The sequence below is a fragment of the Equus asinus genome, chromosome 13, assembly GCF_041296235.1.
Source record: "Equus asinus isolate D_3611 breed Donkey chromosome 13, EquAss-T2T_v2, whole genome shotgun sequence".
Lineage (NCBI taxonomy): Eukaryota > Metazoa > Chordata > Mammalia > Perissodactyla > Equidae > Equus > Equus asinus.
The window spans coordinates 37,052,856-37,067,929 of NC_091802.1; positions in this window are offsets into that span (position 1 = coordinate 37,052,856).

Genomic DNA, 15,074 nt, shown 5'->3' on the forward strand with positions numbered 1-15,074 from the left:
TCTCCTCCTCCACCCTAGCCTCGTTCCTCCACTTGGGCGTTCTAGACTGACGTGCAAGACAATCACCAGGAGACACTCGTTTCCACGTGACAGGGATAAAGTCAGGCAGGTGGGCTTTAGGTTCAAGAATCAGAACTCTCTTGGGCTGGCCCGGTGGCGCAGCAGTTAAGTTCACACATTCCGATTCTCGGCGGCCCGAGGTTTGCCAGTTCGGATCCCGGGTGCGGGCATGGCACCTCTTGGCAAGCCATGCTGTCGTAGGCGTCGCCTACCACATAAAAAGTAGAGGAAGATGGGCATGGATGTTAGCTCAGGGCCAGTCTTCCTCAGCAAAAAGAGGAGGATTGGCAGTAGATGTTAGCTCAAGGCTAATCTTCCTCAAAAAAAAAAAAAAAGAACCAGAACTCTCTAAGTCAAAACTCCGTGATTCACATTCCCTGGAGTCTCACCTCCCATTTCTTAGATGAGTAAACTGACTACCAGAGAGGAGTGACCACCCAAGGCCACACTGCAAGTTCACGGCAGAGCTGAGGCTGCATCCCTCAGGAAGTCGGTCCCAGGACCTCCCTGCAAGCACTCCCTTCTCATCCTTTTGCTTGCATATTAGTATTTCTCTTATTCTAGTCTTTCAAAATAATATACAAATTCTAATTCATTCATATTTTAACGGAGGAGAAGCAACATTAAAGGCTGATCCAAAAAAGAGCAATAGGTGCCAACTTCATTTTTAAGGATACTCATTCTATAACGGCATGTTTAATGCAGCAAGTTGCCATTCTGGGTTGAGTTGGCCTTGTGCATCCTCTGAGCACCCCATGCCAGATGGAAGGAAGTCTGGGAAGCAGTTTCTTCACTAGTGGATAAGTCACACAAAGAGAATCGGGAATCAAATGCTCAGATTCACCAGGCTGTACTTCTGGTGCCTATGAATGGAGAGAGAAATGGGAACCACCTCTCCTCCCCTTGAGTACGATAAACGGAACAAATAGCCCCTGGTTTCCCTCCAGGCTATGCCGAGATCTTGAAGGATTCACATCCTCACGGCTGCTGCCCAGCATGGTCTGTCTGCCTGTCTCTCATTGCCTCCCTCTCCTGCCCAGGCAGGGCTGGTCTTGGTGACGGATGCTGAGTCAAGGCTGAGCATAACAATGGCCTTCCCCAGACTGCTGTGCCAGTGGCCTGCTTCAGGCAGCTGGGAATTCAGGCCTCCAGCTTCCCCAGCAAGTCACCTCAGGGTGATAGAAATAGTGACCACGTATGGAAAGAGCATCAGCCTAGAAAACGGGGTTCTAGTCCTAATTCGGCTTCCATCCCAACCCACCTTTCTGGGCCAACTGTTCATCATTCAAAACCCAGCTCAAGCATCGCCTCCTCCGCACATTTGATTCTGCCCCAAACAGAGCTGGTCCCTCCTCCTCTGTCACTCCTGCACTCTGCACGTAACTGTCGCAGTTCTTATCATGTTGTTTATAATTAGTGGCAGACTTGTCTCCTAGTCCTATTGTGAGCTCCTCGAGTAAAGAGAATTGTCTTGATCATCTCATCTTTCTAGCTATACAATGGCAAGTACTCAATATACAATTATGGAATCACTCCAAAATGAGAGAGTTAGGTTGGGTGATCTTGAAGGTGGCTTCCTTATTTAAGAGTCTGTGATTACTCCAATCTCACTTCCAGGGCCCTGATGCCTGAGAGGCAGAGAGAGGTGAAAGACCCAGGATTCTTAAACCTTCAAACCAAGCATGCTTGATCCAAGCGTCCCAACCTAGTTGGTCTCTGAGTTGGACAAAAAGAAATTGCGTGTGTACATCATGTACACAGGTATGACAAGGATTTGGGGGTTAGATGTGACTCTCTTCCTTCCATGAGCGTAGATCAGTCATCTGAAAGCATTTTGAGGTCTGTCATTACAGTGTCCTTAGGAGAGGGTGTTTTTCTAATAGGTGAGAAGATGGAGTGGTCTCCAAGGGAATGGAGGATGGAGGCAAAGGATATCTAGAGGAGTTGAGTGATTTGCTCAACCACACCCAAGTTGAAGGTTGGCCCAGATTCTTGGCTGGCTTTCTCAGTTCCCCCTCTGGGTTATCTTGACCAAAAAAAGTCTTGACCAGGCTAAGGTCTGCAATCTACCACCATTGGTGCAGCTGGCCATTTCCTCTCTGAACTGTTTAGGGGCAGGGCAGGGATCTAGGAAGAGACACTTTTGATGTGGGATTTTTAAGCAGAGGGTCCTCCTAGGTGTGGTTTGGATCATTGCCATGGCGTGTTTGGATAGTGGCTAAATTAGTCCTCCAGAAAGACTGGGAACGAAGGATGTCTAAATATAATACGAGACACAGTTTGAGATCTGCCTGTGGGGAGAATGGAAGCACCCCATCTAGAGGTGTAGGATAGAAAAATCAAATCCCCCTCCCACGCCCACCCTCCCAGCTCTGGGCATTGTTTAAAGGCAGAGAAAAAACACAGGAAACAGGAGGTCAAACCAGGTCTCCGGGCATTTCTGCTCCTTCCAGGTACCAGAGAAGAAAATGCCATGGGGGGGGGGGGGGGCAGGGAGGGGGGCACGCAGGGAGGCCTGTTGCTGCCAGGCTGCAAATGTCAAACAAGGTTGTGCAGGTGATTTGGGGAGCCAGTAGGTGCGCGCTTATAACACTCTGGGCCCGTGAAGGAAGCTTTTAGTAGAAATTTTCCATTTTTCTGGCATTTCACTAATTTAGCCAAACCACTCCTGGCAAAAACTCTGGCCATCCTTAGCCCCAGAGCAGATTTGATTTAATTTGAGGTAAGGTAGGAGAGTGTTTGGAGCATGGGCCCTGGGCCGGGCTTGGGTCAGGCTGGGCCTTAACTTACAGCGGGACCTGACCTCGAAGTTAGGTCTCTGGGCCTCGGTTTGCTCATCAGTAAAATGCACACGGTTGACCCGTAGGCTCTCCACACTCCCTCCGCCACAGGAAGTCATCCTATAGTCGTAGGATTGGCTCAGACAGAGGCAGGGGGAGTGTTACCCAAGTGCGGAGGAAAAGCTCTCAGCCCCGACCAGAGGCAGCGGAGGCGGGGACCCAGCTGAAGTTGTTTGAGCACCTTCCCCCTCGTTGACTTTTGGCCCTCAAGTTGCCAACTCAGTTGAGCAAGTGTCCAGGGCTGTAAAGGAGGTCAGTGGAAGACAATGCGCCCTCCCACTGCGACCTGACGCCTGGTGCTCGGAGTAGCGTCATGTCTGGCAGGGAAAGGGCGCGGGCGTGGCGGACTCCCGAATCACGGGCGTGGCAGGCGCACGGTTCCAGGGTCGCAGGCGTGGTGGGGACGGGGCTCCCGGATCACGGGCGTGGCGGGAGCACCGCTCCTGGATCGTGCGCGCGGCGGGGACAGGGCTCCCGGATCACGGGCGTGGCGGGCGCACCGCTCCTGGGTCGTGCGCGCGGCGGGGACGTGGGCTCCCAGGTGGCGGGCGCAGAGCTCCTCGGCCCCGCCCCGCTGCGGCCCGGCGCAGCCCGGGGGAGGGCGTCCCTCCCGGCGACTGTGCCCGGCCCGGGACGTGGCGCCTGCAGGGGCGTGGCCGGGGCTGGGCGGGGGCCGCTGCCTGCCGGACGCCGGGTCCCCGCCGCAGACGAACTCTTCTTTCCTGGACGTGACACGCTCCGCGCTCCCCGACCACAAACCAGGAAGCGAGGGGAACGCCCGGCGGGCGCCGAGGCCCGTGCGAGGCTGGGGGACCCGTGGGGGCGGCGAGCTAAGCGCGGGGCCGGGGGGCGGCCATGGCAACGCGTGTGCGCTGGGAGGGGACGCGTGTGGAGCGCTTCTTTCTCCACATTTCGCTGCTCGGGCCCCCACTCACCGCCCCCGCCGTTTGAATAGCTGTTCTGTCTCGGCGGATCCCCGCGTCGGGGCTGCCGATTGTTTAGCTCCCAGACTGGCTGGCTCTGTTGAATTTCCAGACGCCTCTTTGGGACAGGTCCTGGGGGACGGGGGTGAACTCTGTTTTCAGGAAAAGCCAGGCACAAATAACTTTGCCTCTGCGCTCCTCTCTTTTGATCCTCTTATGCCATCTTGGCCTGCGATGTGCCTGGGACAATGACCCCATTTGACAGATGGCAAAACTAATGGGTGAAGTGACTTGGCCAAAAGCACATCGCGAGATACAACACATAGAAACGAGAGAATTCCTATCGCTCCGCTGTCGGTCCCTGGAGTGAAGCTCTGGGAGGCCCTCCGTTGGTGGGCTCAGAATGCGACAGGCCAATCTCCCTCTTTTTCTGCCTGCGTCCTCTGGTGAGGGAATGGCAGGCTTCAAGCATCTCCAAGCCATGAGGGAGGGAGGACCAAAGTCCTGCGTCCTGCTCTGGGCTCCCCAGCTTCCTTTTGCAGAGGACTCCACCTTTCCCCTCTTGTCTTCTCCTCACCTCCACTTTTCGCTGCATCACTTCATTAAGATCAGAGGCTAAGGACCAATAGTTCTATTGTCTCGTTAATAAATCTGGATAAAGACCAATTCAGTGTTCTCATTTGGGCAAACCCCTTTCCCATTCTGGGCCTCAGTTTCCTCATCCATATTATTTGAACCCTTAAGAAGCCTTCCAGCACTGATCTTCCAGGATTCTAATTCAGATACTTTCTCTACAGGCAACAGCCTGCCATAAACAGGTACATTTCTTCCTTTTCTCTGTATTATAATTATACTTACCTCCCCAGAACCTGTACACATAGAACTCAATGACGGTTTATTTAATAAGTATAAAGATACGCCTTTGCCTGTCCCCTCTCTCCTAACAAATTCGTAATGATAACCAAAAGCAAGAAGAGAAAAATGAATGTGTTTATCAACCTTTTCTAAGTACCCCTGCAATGCCCTGGGTGAGGCTGGCGAGGCAGCAGAAATAGTTCAGTTCACAAGCTGGGTTGGAATTTGATCTCTGCCGCGTCCTTACTGCTCCTGGCCATGTCGCCTCTTTGACCTGTGCATCCTTAAGTGTTCCCTGGTCCATGGATATATCAGAAACAATGACTCCCATTTTACAGATGACAAAACCAAAGAAGTGAAGTGACTTGGCCAAGAGCGCACAACAAAATGTGAGATGGTAGACGCAAGACCATTTCATTGTTTGTTTGATAAAGATAATAGAACTGTTTTCCAGGATGGTAGGAAGCTCGGCTGGAGTAGAAGGGGAGGCTATCTGTATGCTGTGAACTGCAGTAGCAGCAGTAACACTGGAGTCTAGCATCAAGCTAGGAGAAGCCTTTCTCTCCTCAGGTGTTTGCATCCGATCCATAAACAGGGCTGGGCATAGGCACCGGACACACAGGATGAATGAGACATGGTGTTTGCCGTGGAGGAATGGGCACTGCAGGTAGGGGAGAGCCGAGTACCCAGCTTAGCACAACACCTCAAGGCGGTTTTCATAGCATACACAGCCATTCTGCCTGAGCTCAGGTGGAGAGGCGGCACACTGCCCGTCTGGTGTAGTGGGTTGGTTGGTTTGGTTGGTTTTAACATCTCTGCCATCATTGGCGTCTCCCTTAAGGGAAACATGCGCAGCTCAGGACCTGCCACCCTTCACCCAGCTTGGGTGCTGCACCTAAGGGAGAAGTCAGCCGAGCAATTCCCCTGTCCCTTTCTCTTGGGGTCTCTGGGTCACCCTGCGTGACTTTTTGCAAAGGCCTTAGGAACAAGTTGGCTGGCTTTCCGTGGCTCAGCTTCACTGGAAACACAGCAAGTGGTCATATTCGGAGTGTTTGGTTTTTTACCTTGTACTTGAGTAATACTCTAAATGTTTTCAATTTATTTTCAGTTAAATTTACATTTATTTATACATGTATATGGGTCAAATACACGTGCATGTGCTACAAAATTCAAAAGGTACAAAAGAGAAGACAGTGAAAAGTAAGGACTCCCCTCCTCTGCCCTCACGCCTCCCAATCCCCGTCCCCAGAGGTAACCATTTGTTTTCATTTTTTATATATCTTCCCAGAAAACAAATATTCTCTTTCAGGAATTTTTAAAAAGCCATGTTTGTCAAGACATGGTCTACAGACCACTGCAGTCAGAACCCAGAGGCCGGTGCCCAGCTCTCAAACATTAAAGCCGGAGAACATTGCTTTGAAGAATTTGACAGCTATCATCCTGTGGTTGGAAAGATATTTCTGTATGTGCCTATTTCTAGAAGAGGAGATGGAGGCCAAACCTGATCAAATTCACGCCAGATCTAGAACCAGAGTTTGCAACACTTTCAGCTACACTAACATTTTGCAGACTGTGTGCACGAGTGTGTGTGCCCTTAGCAGCACAACCTTTTTTGAAATGAAATCACACCTGGGAACACACATGTGAAATAAATCAAAGCAGAGTTCCTCCTCCTATTGAAGTGGGGGAGGGGTGGGGTGGGGGCACTCACCAAGCCTCCCCTGCCTTATGACGGCCCCTGTGGCACCTCTTTAGAACCCAGGGGTTGAAAGACCACAGCCTCATCTTAGGTGACATCCTGGAGGTGACAGGAATTTGGTATTTGGATGGTCAAATCTAAGGTGGGAGGAAGGAATCGGAAGTTCCAGCTCAGCTGTCCCCGTGTCAACCCTGGATACCCCCAGAGCCTGGTAAACTCCGGTCCTCGTGACCCTCAAACCCATGGAGGGCTCTTGTACCCATGGAGAAGGCTGCTTGGAGCCCACGTGTCTCTAAGAAGAGAGGTGGCCGACCTGCTTTGAGCATCCACATCCCCATCAATTCAAGCATAATTCTTGGAGCCCTCCAACATGTCCAGCGCAATCAACTCCAAGTGGTTTAAAACTAGTCCCCACCCTCCCTTTGCTCTCAATATAGCTGGAGAGAGAAGACATAAAAAGAATGATAAGGACATTGGGCAGCTGTGTGCCGGGTGAGGGCTAAAGGCAGGTGGGCAGGCAGGTAAGTGGTTTCTGGATGGGCGGTGGTGAGAGAAGGCCTGGGGTGGAGGCGGGAGAAAGGCTGGGGCTGGGCAGAAAGGATCTGCAGGAGACACTGCCTTCCAGGGGAAGCTGGGCCGCTCACTGGAGACTCGGTCAGAGTCAAAGAAGCCCCAGATCGGGACCTGAACCCTTAACCCCCGTTAATTTAACTACCTTAAGGGACTTGGATTAGAGTTTAGGTCTTCGCAGCAAGAAGTTCCATCCTTCAGACTTGCTTCTCCATGAATAACAACTCGGTCCTTCCAGTGGCCCCCCTGGCTCGCTGGACTCCATCCACACACTGGCCTCCTGCTGCTTGTTCCCTCTGCCGGAAGGCTCTTCCCTCAGGTGTCTGCATAGCTGGATCTTTCTGCCCCACACCTGACCCGCGAGGCTTTCTCCAACTGTCCTTGGTGAAATAACACCCCTGGCCCGACGCTCAGTGCCTGCTTTATGTTCTCCATAGCGTATACCACCGCCTGGCATTCTATATATTTGCTTGTTGGTTTCCTCTCCCATTAGATGTGAGCTTCATGAGGGCAATCATGGTCTGTGCCCCTGGTGCCTAGAATAGCACCAGACACGTGGTAGGTACGCAATAAACATTTGTTGAATGAATGAAAGCATGAGTGACTCCCTCTTAATGATTCTCTGCAGAATCCTCCCTAGGGTGGAGAGGGGTGCTCACATTGGCCCAGAGCTTTGATTTTGTGGACGGCTACGTCCTGGTGCAATTTCACCGTGTCATGAGCATCATAACAGCACAATTATAAATCTCGCTAGAAGGTACAGGTGTCAAGTCGAACTGGCTCCTCAGGGTGGATGATGAGGATCCTAGAGGGGGAGGGGAAGACCTTCCCCCCCCCCAGGAGGGGAGGTCCCTTGGAGAGGGAGCACCACAGGGCTTGGGAGGAGGAGGTGGTAGACGTGGTTCCCTGCATGGTGCTGAGTCACCACAGACACTGGGCTGGGGATTGAGAGAGAGGAGGCAATCATGCATGATGGGAGTGGCGGTGAGGCTGCCAGCCAGGTGTCCCTTCCTGTCCCCAGACTCAGTGCCCTTAACCTGCCCTTGGCTTCCCAGATGAATCAGCAAGTTCTAGTGTCTGGGGTTCATTGCGACACTTCCCCTGGGCCGACTAGAGGATCTTGCGCGACATTAAGTAACGCACCTGGGAGTGCAGGAGGCTCAGAAAGCCAGCAGCAGCCTTGGGACAAGGGTCATCGAGGGCCAAGCCTGTGTCTCTGTGTGGAGACACCCCAGCCCAGTCCCCAGCTAGCGCTGGGAACTTGGGGATGGGGGTGCTTCCCAGACTTGGCTGAAAATCAGCACTTCGGGTACAAGCAGTTGAAGAAATACAGTTTCAAGGCGGCAAATCCTCATAGAAAATGGACGCAGGTGTGCCCCGTTTTGAGCCACCACTTACAGGAAGAGTGAAGAGCCACCAAGGAGAAACGATGGGGTTATTCCTCATTCTAGAGAAGGCTGCTCCTCGGGGACGTTGTGCATATGTGAACTGGAAATCATTGCCTTTGTAAATACTCAGCTTCCACATAACAACCATTTGCAATGTGGCACTCCCTGATTTATAGTCTGCCTTCAAAGACACAAATACTTTCTCCCATATATACTCTCCTCAGATTCTCAGAGGACCCTGTGAGGTACCTATAATGATCCCCGTGTTACAGATGAGAAACCAGAGGTCTGGAGTGGGTAAGTCACACAGTTCAGCCGGGCCTACAGACCTGAAGCTCTTCCCAGCACATCACGCTGTCCCCGCATGATTCCTACAACGGCTCTGGGAGGCTGATCCAGGGCCAGAGCTATGATCCAGGTAGCAGATGAGAAACCGAGACCCAGGGAGGTGAAGGCTCCAGACAGATCCCGACTCTGAGCCCAGCCTTTGGAGTCAGACAGACGTGGGCTCGTGACCTGGGTTCACCCCTCACTAGCTCTACTTGGCACGTACTTGACCCCTGTGGGCCTCGGTTTCCTCATCTACACAATGGGATAATAATACCTCCATGCTGGGGAGCTGCAGGGTGAACTAAGTGATGGATGTTATTGCTCAGAGCAGCGCCTGACACGTCACTGCTATTATTATGCCTGTCATTCTCGTTATTTTTACAGTATCTCACACTTCTTATGTGAAATGTCCACAGAGACGTGTGACAGAGAGTCTCCTCCAGGGACAGGCAAGATGTCACCCCCTCCCTCAGCTCAGCCTCTCCCTCCCCTCCGCACCCTCACCCCATCCAGAAGGTCACACGGGGCTGCTTCTCTCCCAACCCCTAGGAGCCTCCCTGCCACCTCCTGGCCGGCCTCTCAGCTGCCCCGCTGCCTTGGCTGCGGATGAATGGCATCCCCCGTCGCCCGCCCGCCGCGTGTGGTCACCCTGCCTCCGCCTGCGGCAGGGCCTGGAGCCGGGACGAGCCTGGCAGGCTGCCAGTGCTTCCTTGGTAGGATGCCCCGGCCCTCCCTCTGGGCCCCTCTATTCTGGGAGCTGTAATTTAGACAGGCTTCCCTACCCGAACTGCTATCTGTGGCAGCAGTCACTGTTCCCAGGGGCCCTGCCCACCCCCCGCTAGACTGCCTTTTTGTAAACAGCTCCCAGGCTGCCCTGTTATCTTGGGCGCCGTGGCTCTGGGGAGGAGGCCCTGCCACCCTGGAGATATAAATGACCCCTCAGTGCTGGGGGAAGCTGGCCCGATGTGGGCAGAGGCAGGATGGAACCCATGGGAGCCCAATATAGCAGCCCTCAGGACCTGCCCCTGAAGTTGGCCAGGGCAGGTAGGGTGCAGAGAAGAGGAGAGCCTGTCATTATCCCCCCAACACCCTGGGGACTGGGTCTGCCTGGGTTGTGGTCTCCCCAAAGGCCCCTGCTCAGCCACAGGGCCATGAAAAGAGGGGCAGTCAATAACAGCAACGAAAGTGATCTTTCTAAAACACAAGTGTGACTGTGTGACTCCTGAGCTCCAAACCTTCAGTGGTTCCCCATGGCCCTTAGGGATGAAACTCACAAGACTCTCCACCCTCTGCCTTTTCTACCACCTCTCTCACCTCAGGACCTTTGCACAAGCCCTCCCCACTGCCTGGACACAGTTCTCCTCTTCATCGAACCCCTACTCATCCTGCAGGTCTCAGCTTAGAAGTCACTTCTCATGGAACCTTCCCCCAACATCACCACATATACTCATGCCTCCCTGGTCCTCTCCTTGGACTGGGAGGGGTGTCCTTCCCCTGCTCGCTGGAACCACGAGGCCCTTGCCTATGCACCTGTCTATGTCCCTAGCTGACTATAAGCCCTCCCACGGGAGGAACTCTGTCTGCTTATGTTGTTTGACCAGCACCTCGCCCAGTCCTGGCACAGCAGGTGTTCAGGAAAAATTTGTTGAAAGAATGTATGAATGAATAAATGAATGGCTCCTCTGCCCCTCCAGGATGAGGGGGTCTCTTGAGGGGGGTTGCTACCTCGTGCCCTTCGTTTTCCCAGAAAGCCTCATGTTCAGAGTTCTGTCCCTTTGTTCTCTAAGCGTAACTTCAGGCTTGCTGCACTGTCTGTCCATCCTCATCTGAAAAATAGGGTCGCCAGGGCCAGAGGCCTGCTGGGAGGGAGTCCTGAGGGGCTCTGGGATGCTCTGTAGGATAAGGCAGGCCTCCTTGGGTTGAGAGGGAGGAGAGCACAGAAAGAGAGAGTCCTCAGGCCACGGGTCGCTTACAAGCAACAAATCTGTGACTGGGGGCAAGGCGGGTATGCATGGCACACAGCAGGGCAAGTGCTTATTCTGGCACTTTCTGCTGTGATACGGAGACATGCTTTGTATTTTGCTGGCTCCAAAGAGGGAAATCTAGAAGAATAACCTACAACTACAGCAACGAGGCTGGCGGCAGATGAGTCCCCGTTATCCCCATAAATTACTGGAGGGCCGCTGAAGTTTGACTATTCCTGCATCCAAATTGCCTTTCCTCCATCATTTCTCTCGTCCTGCAACTTCACCTGAATTTGTGCCAGATCATCTGCCCCAGATGGAGGGTAGGAAATATGGTCACTGCTGCCCCTTCCACCTCCTGCGAGCATGTGATTCACGCCCAGGAATACAGCCATGGAGCCAAGGGCTAGGGCCCAGGGCTTTTAGGGAGAGAACAAGAGAGCAGTGGGGGCTCAGCACGCCACTTCCCTGCTCCTGGAGGCCACATGACGAGGTGGCCAAAGAAAGCCAGGCCTGGTGAGGACAATCAATCTAGCAGCAAGATACACCAAGTGCGCGTTCTGGGTGGATCACATGATCCAGACATGCTCTCATCTCTAGCCCTTCGCACTTGCTCTTCCCTCCGCCTGATGCTCTTCCCCTCAGATTTCTACAGGGCTTGAACTTCAGGTCCTTTTTTTTTTCTTTTTGGTGAGGAAGGTTGGCTCTGAGCTAACATCTGTGCCATGGGACACTGCCACAGCATGGCTTGATGAGCAGTGTGTAGGTCTGCGCCGGGATCAGAACCCGTGAACCCCAGGCTGCCAAAGCAGAGCGTTTGAACTTAAACACCACGCCACCAGGCTGACCCTCTCAGGTCTTTCTTTAACTGGCCCCTTCTCAGTCAGACCTCCCCTGGTCGCCCTATTTAAACTGAACCTCCCTCACTCCCATCCCACTTCCTCCTTTATTTTTCTCCAGAGCACTCACTGCTATCTGACATACTGGGTTCTTTCCCTTTCTCCCTCCCTTCCTCCCTCCCTTCCTTCTTCTCTGTCTCCTTTCTATAGAGTGTAATGTTGATTGTGTTTACAGATGTATCTCTGGTTTAGTCCTCTACTGCTGTATAACAGATGACCTTAAACATTTAGCAGCTTAAGACTATCGTTATATTATCTCCCGCAGTTTCTGGGAGCCAGGAATCCTGACGAGGTTCCAGTCATCTCCAGGCCTGAATGGGGCAGGAGGGTCTGCATCCAAGCTCACTCACGTGGTTGGTGCCAGGCCTCTTGTCTGCCCTGGCTGCTGGCTGCAGACCTCTGTTCCTTGCTTCTGGGGCTCCCTGCAGGGCACACAACATGGCAGCTTGCTTCCCCTGCAGCAAGTGATCCGAAAAAGATGGGGAGGGAGAGAGCCCCCAAGACAGAAGCCACAGTCTTTTTATAACCTATATTGGAAGAGATGTCCCTTTGCTTCTGCCCAATGCCAGTGGTCACTCAGACCAACCCTGATACAGTGTGGGAGGGGACTGCAGGAGGGTGTGGACGCCAGGATGCAGGCATCATCGAGGCCATCTTGGAGGCTGGCTACCACAATTCCCAATACATACTCAGCACGTAGAAGACACCCAAGAAATAGTTGTAGAATGAATGAACGAGGGCAGGAAAGACTTCAGCAGAATGCGTGGTCTGGGCTTCAGTTCTCATGGGGAGCTAACAGCCCTGCCCACTGCCCCATCCCTGCAGGATGCCAAACACGGTCGGCTTTCCTCACACCCCTCCCGGCCTCCACAGCGCCCTCTTACAATTAAACTCCACCTCTTCCCAGCCGTGGGACCTTGGGCAAGTTTCCCAACTCACAGGCCTGTTGTGGGTGTGAAAAGAGAGGAGCATGGAAGCACCACAGTGTCTGACACACACAAGCCCTCAGTGAATGCCCGTCATGGGCAGTACTGTGTGCTAGTACCGTGTACTCATACGGGAGGGAAAAACCAAAGTTCCTCCGTGGTGTCAGGAGCAGTTTGAGAGGTGTGTGAGGGTGTGTTTGTGTGTTTCTATATAGGTTTGCTCTTCTGAGAGCAGCGGCTCAGAGGAGCTGTCCCATGTTGGCAGTGCCTTGGATGGATCATGTGGTCCAGATACCAGGTTTATCACTTGAGCCACAGACGGTCACGTGCTGGGGCCTTAGTCATCCAAACAGGCAGGACAGACTGGCAGACAGGCAGGACTGATGAGCACACGACTGCTGTCTATTTACACTGAGTAGCATGCGTCATACCAGTGGATCTTAATCTTTTTGCAGGGAGGGGTGGGGAGGTGGTGTCACAACCTTTTGAAAGTTGACGTGAAACAAACATTTGGACGTAAACACAAAAAAGTATATATAATCAGGCCATTCACAGATGGACCATAGACTGTGGCCTCCTTGAAGGCGATGACTGGAGCGTGTGTTCTGAACAAATGAATGAATGCATGCATGAATGAATGAAGAAAAAAGAGTCAACTGCCCAAAAGGCCAGAATCTTGGCATCTTTGCTGGTTTGCTACCCACATCTTCTCCCCTTGTGTCATTGCCTCAGGGGAACTGGTGGCTTCCAGAGACCTGCATTCAAGTTTTGCCTTCACCACCTTTCCAACTGTGTGACCTTGGACTTGTCACCTAACTTCTCTCAGCCTCATTTTCCTCATCAGGAAAATAATGTGAATTACAGAGAGTGTTCTGTAAGCTACAATGCCTACTGAAAACAGGAGGCACTCTTATTTTGGTAGGATTCTTATTCTGGCGGACGCATCTAGATTTAGGTAAAAGGAACTAAATGTTCATATCAACCAGCTCCCGTCAGCACAGACTGGCCTTGGGGATGGGGAGATTCCTGGGTGGGGTGGTTTGCTCAGAGAAAGGTGTGAAAGCACCCTGAGCTGCCAGCCCTGTCTGTTGTTAGCATATCCACAGTCCGATAGCCAGGTTCAGCACAACTGAGGCTGGGACAGCTTGCTTTGGTCTCATTCCAGGCCTGAGGCCATGCCCTGCACAAAGAGACGAGATTGAGAATCACGGGATCCTTCAGGCAACACATACTTCTTGAGCAGCTACTCTAGATCAATGTGTGTGCTAGGAGCATGGGAGCAAACCCACTGTGGGCCCCGCCCTCTTGGAGCTGACGGTCTGATGGGATGTGGATATTAACCCGTCACCAGGAGCAGTACAGGGTGCCGTGGAGATGTGTAAAGGGAGGTCCTGATCTCAGGGTGGGACGGGGGTTGTGGGCAAGGCAAGTGTCCTTTCAGAAGTGACATATGAGCTGAGCCCTGAACTCAGTGAGGGGCCATGGATGGGGTGGGAAGTACTCTGGGCAGAGGCCACAGCAAGTGCAAGGGGCCTGTGGTAGCTCATTTGAAAGTCTGAAAGAAAGCTGGTGTGGTTGGAGCACACAGAGTGAGGGCGATAGGGACATGAGATGCAGTTAGAGAAGCAACCAGGGACACAAGGCAGGGGAGACTAAATCGTCTTGTTCTCTTCGACGTGACATTTGCAAAGACAAAGGAACTGGAGTGGCAGAGTTCAAGTCTCTGAAAGCTCTTACACAGAAGAAGTGTGCCTAAGAAGCCAAATGAGAGGAAAAACCCCAGCAAGTGGAATTTGAGTCAGATCGCAAGGACTTCCTGGCCCAGAAAGGGCTCTGGGGCATTGCTGTCTCTACGTCACCTGTTGTGTCAGTCGGGTAGCAGAAAAGATTTGTTCACTCCCTGCTCTGTCCTGTTCCCTCTGCCACATTACTCCCCATCCTTGCTGGGGCTCAGGGAGGACAGTGGCCAGCTCCGTCCGTCTGTCAGGGAGAGCCGTGTAGAGAGGGCCTGGGAGCGGCGGGCGGGAGTGGGGAGAGGGGAGAAGGCAGTACCGTACCGCGTCTCTGGGCTGTTCGGGGGAGGCGGAGAGGAGAGGGCCGGGCAGGCAGCAGCAACCAAGAACAGGAGTCGGGGTGGGACAGGAAAGGAGGGTGGGCAGGATGGGGCATCTCCAGGGGGACCCCGCCCCTGGATTATGAGTCTCCTCTTTATCCTGGAGGCACCTCAGGTCCCAGCTGCCTTCCTGCTGAGGGACGAGACAGAATTGCCCTGGCGGTCACAGGTCAGGCAGATCTGCCAGTTGTTCTCTGACGCTCTTTTGGGAAGACCTGTTTGCATGGCTGGGTCTAGACTGTGAGCTCCCTGAGGGCAGGATCTGTGTCTTGTTCAGTATCACATGTCCCGGTGCCTGAGGCAGTTAACATTTGTTGAATGGAAGACGCCACAAACAAAAGAATACCGCATTGCAGTGATGGCGCAGAGAGCAGGAGACTGTCCCCAGCTAACGCTGGAGCCAGCTCTGAAGATCTGAGCCTTGATCTGTGTCACTGTCACATTCTTCCCAGGACCAAGGTAGGGGTGGGGCAGCCTATTCAGATCCAATAAAGGGCAACTCAGAAC